Below are 4,437 nucleotides of genomic sequence, written 5' to 3' on the forward strand. Positions count from 1 at the left end.
GGCTTCATGTAACTAGATTTACTGTTTTTGGTTTAATATAGTATAGGTCACAGTTGTATTGGTTATTTTGCAGTCCGCTGGTGTTGGTTCTGATGCTTGGACCGTCATCTGTGACAGCTGGTTGATTCTCTTGTGAATAGTTTGTGCTGGATGCTTGGTAACACGCAGTATGGCTAATTTTTTATGATTTTGGGTGATAAGTTTGGTTTTGTTGGGTTTTATGATTTTGGGTGATAAGTTTGGTTTTGTTGGTTTATTGATATCTAGGAATCAACTATCATTTTGCTAAAACACGCTTCCATTCTCTGTAGGTTTATATGATGCAGATGCAGTAATGGCCATCTGCTACAACTAATGGGAAGGATAGGTGCTGTCACTGACAGCTGCCTCGAGGTTCCATTCGTAAACAGGTAGTTGATTACTAAAGAAATGAATGAGGAAAACTGAAAAGCTGTGTTGTTGCTCATATGCTAGATACACTAATGCAAGAAATGTTACAAGACAAGTCACATAAAATCATAACTGGGACTTTAGACGGATAGAAAGTATATAAATACCATAAGCTCACATCTCTGGCTTCAAGGGAATTCACAAGTATCCCATCATAGTTGCATAAAGCAAAATCTTCATCAGATATTTGACCAGAATACACTGGCTTAACTTACAAAAGATTTACAAATATTTTTCGAAACAGAAATGAGGTTAGGATGAGGTTAGGACATATTGATCATCGCATTCCAATGATCTAACAAGTTCGATGCACATATAAATGTGCACTAATGAAATGCCAACTCCAGAAGTTAGCAATTGGAAAAAAAACTAGACATTAAGATACAGTTTAAAGCTATCTTAGTCTCTCACTACTATTTAAACAAATCAATCTAAAATTAGTGATTTCCAAAAGAGGGACATTTTAGTGAATAAAGTTTTACATACTTTAACCAATGTCTAATGTCCATTTACAGTTTTTATAATAAAATTCGTCTAATTACAACTCCAAACAACGGATAAAACAAATACTTGCAATTATACTTTCAGTTGGTATAAAATAACTCGACCATTGATAAAATTTGGATTAACGATTAATTAAAAAAATACAAAATTTAGATTGATGATTAAAAGAAAATACCTGATTTGTGGAGATCACACATGAATCAAGAAATCTTCTTTCGAGGGATTAAAAAAGATATGTTATTCCTGTACAAATAAAAATTATACAACATCATTAAGAGTAAGAATCGCCAAATAATAAATCTTGCAAAGAGGGGAAAAAGAAATAAAACTCAAGCGACAAATAAAAAATGGTATAGGATATCTAAGATATCAGAATAAATGTGGATATCAAAATGTAACAAAAATAAATAATATTGGAATATGATGCCGATACATATCGAAATAAATGTGGATATCAAAATATAATTATACGGATATTATTTCCTAAGAAATAGTTCTTTTTACATTCTAAAAGAAAATTAATTTTTTTTCTATTCTTAGAAGGCTATAAAAAAATATATTGGCTATCAAAAAATATATTCGCCATTTAAAATTGTAAAAAATTCTATAAAATTTTGTACGTTGATAATACTATTTCCAAAATATCTTTTTTTTTTCTTTTTTGGAATTTCAAACCTTGGTCGCTTTCTATATAAAGGGATCTAGCCAACAACAAATCCGATTGTTTGCATCTTGTTATTTATTTTGCTAGGGTTCAGTTGCTTTTGTTTTTCTTTCTCTTCCGCTTTACAGTTTTATTGTCTAATCTATTCATTTTTTTGTTTTGTATAAAGATCAAAAATGTGATCAATGGGTGTGGCAGTGGGAGCTCATGACTATTGAAACCGTTATTTTGTAGATTTGTGGCCTTGATAGTAAGTCATGAGAGGTATGGAATCATAAAATTCTTTTTTTTCCTGTAATCTTGAAAAAAAATTCTTGATTTTGATTTGATTTTTACTAATTTTTTTTTTGAAGATATAATAAATCGAAATAAAGTGAATATGATCAAGCACATAATGAGAACAAATATTAAGAATTAAGATAATGTAAGTTTTTCTCCCAACCCTATATTTTGCTTTTTACGGCCGCTCCACATCTCCTTATTCTGGATCGCTCTTTTCTTTTACTCGCTTTCTGACGACTTCTCTTTCCTTTGTTTTTTAAAAGGAAACAAAGTATCCATATAAAGGGAGAATCGGCTGGTGTACGAAATCGTGAAGAAACACTATGGTCTGTAAAAATTATTCAATCAATAACTTATGATTTTATTTAATTTTACTACGGGCTTATTGATGCATAAAATTCTTATTATTGTTTACGTAGGTTGTTGAAATCAAAAATTTTGTTTATTTATTTTCTCTATTAAGGGGATCTTGGTATGAAATCAAAAGATGCAATAGGTTGATGAGAAGGCTTCTGTTAAAAAGAACGAAGAATCTAGCAGTGAAACAGTTTGACATTTCATGCGATCACTATTTGGTGAGCAATCTAAAACTCTCCAAGCTCAAGTTTTATCTTATATAAAAAATTTACTTTAATGGAATCTGTATATAGTCATTCGATGATAATAAAATATATAGGCATTCGATGGTAATATAATAAGAAAAATTGTATAAGAAAAATTAATAGCAAAACTTTATGCTGAAGATAGATTAACTAACTTTATATTCTTTCCAATTCACTCTCAAGTTATTCCACTCCGTTAATAATGCCATACTTATCTATCCTTCTTTTATCTATCATCTATATATATATATATATTGATACTGGTTTGCTGCGATCTGATACTTCCCGTTGTCCCAAATGAAACACATTGTATCTCAAGAAGGAACTGAGGTCTATACTTATCTATATAAGTTAAAATGTTAGCACGTTCAATGTGTGTATTAAAGTCTGTTTTTGTTGCCTATATTTTTGGTAAAGAAAGCACTGACGCAATGCAAGCTTACAGTAACCGATCAAAAAAAAAAAGAAGGTAAGCTTACAACACAATTTTGTAAAGCATATCAAAATGGAGCAGTATAGAACTTCCATGAATGTACAACTTCGTAAAGCATGTCAAAATGGAGCAGCATAGAGCTTCCATGAATGCGCATGTCATTTTCATTTGAAATCAAGTGCATGCCATGCCGTTTTTTTTATGTTTGCCACATACCATAGTTTGCAGAATATATTTTACCAGTCATCTTTTTAGATAGTCATAGTCCAAGTAAAAGATGTCGAAATTTCACTTACTTGATTGTTACGTACATAATTTTTATGTACATAAACTTGGCGATGCAGATCAGTAGTGTTTATTTAAGGTTACTGAAATGGTGATGCCGAAAGCTGATCCGCATAACCCTTTTGACTACTGTAGAGTCTATCTTCGTGTAATGATCAAACAGAAAGCGTCAATCAGCATTCCGTAATTTACATGTACAAATATAATTCTATAATATACATTGCTGACAAAAGAGAATATAATTGGACATTACATTTGGGTATAGTCCCTATAGAGTTATCTTATTTTGAAGAGATATATTGTTTCTGATTGTGACTCACTTGAGGTCTACCATAACCGTACACATTACACTGCAACTACTGAAAATCTATTTTTTATTTTAGAGAATATTGCTATGTCGAGATCTACAAGAGTGTGAAGGTATTACGGTGAAAAAGCAGTTTCGTTGTTTTTGGCCCAACAACTCTTTCATTCTAATTTCTGTTATCTCGCTCTGGCATATGGTCATCAACACCAAGATCAAAGTTGTTGTCGCTCTCGCATATGGTCTTCAATATGTATGGTGGTTTACTCTATGCTTTAATTAAGACAAATGGAAAGATGATGTTCTTACGACGGTATTTTTCATAGTTTACGAGTGTTTTTTTCTCGCTCAGATTCTCCACTTTTATTGACCACCGTTCTCTGTTTTTCTACAACTATTCTACACAAGAGGTACTCACAACGATAAATCCATGAGGTTCTTATAGTGTTTTGCTTGATCTTCTGATTCGAGGAGGGAAGGATTAAGGGGAGGGACTACAACTTTTGAGGAAAGCTTGACTCTTTTAAGAAGATGATAAATGATAAAATGTCTATTATATCCTTAATTATAATTAGGTCAAACAAGACCCAACTAAAAATGAAATAGGCTTGGCCTTCTTCCTCATATCGACCATTGTTACAGATCTACACAATAGGAACCTCTGCATTTCCTGTTTGTGATCAAATGACTCCAAACAGACAGACGCAGAGCAAGGAGTGATCAAATAAGAATTAATGGTCCCATAATACCAAAACTGTTTAATTAATTTTATGTAAACATCACCTAACCTTTTCAATCCAAATTAGAACTCAGATGACGGCATAAAACTGATAAAGCCAAATTAGAACTTAGTAAAACTGATAAAGACAAGGATTCTTAATCATCCGACACAAATAGACATTAGTAATCTAAT

General features: G+C 31.7%; 1 long non-coding RNA gene across 2 annotated transcripts; it reads left to right on the forward strand.

Annotated features, from left to right (window-relative positions):
* The first annotated feature begins 335 nt into the window (after positions 1 to 335).
* LOC113334369 lies at positions 336 to 3,915 on the forward strand. Of its 2 annotated transcripts, XR_003352734.1 has the most exons (6): positions 336 to 410; positions 1,788 to 1,882; positions 1,972 to 2,042; positions 2,164 to 2,226; positions 2,364 to 2,475; positions 3,604 to 3,915. It is a non-coding gene; the product is annotated as an uncharacterized LOC113334369 (long non-coding RNA). The 2 variants fall into 2 exon arrangements; XR_003352733.1 differs by lacking the exon at positions 336 to 410 and having other exon boundaries at positions 1,698 to 1,882.
* The last annotated feature ends 522 nt before the right edge of the window (positions 3,916 to 4,437 follow it).

This window comes from Papaver somniferum, unplaced genomic scaffold (genome assembly GCF_003573695.1).
Source record: "Papaver somniferum cultivar HN1 unplaced genomic scaffold, ASM357369v1 unplaced-scaffold_137, whole genome shotgun sequence".
NCBI lineage: Eukaryota > Viridiplantae > Streptophyta > Magnoliopsida > Ranunculales > Papaveraceae > Papaver > Papaver somniferum.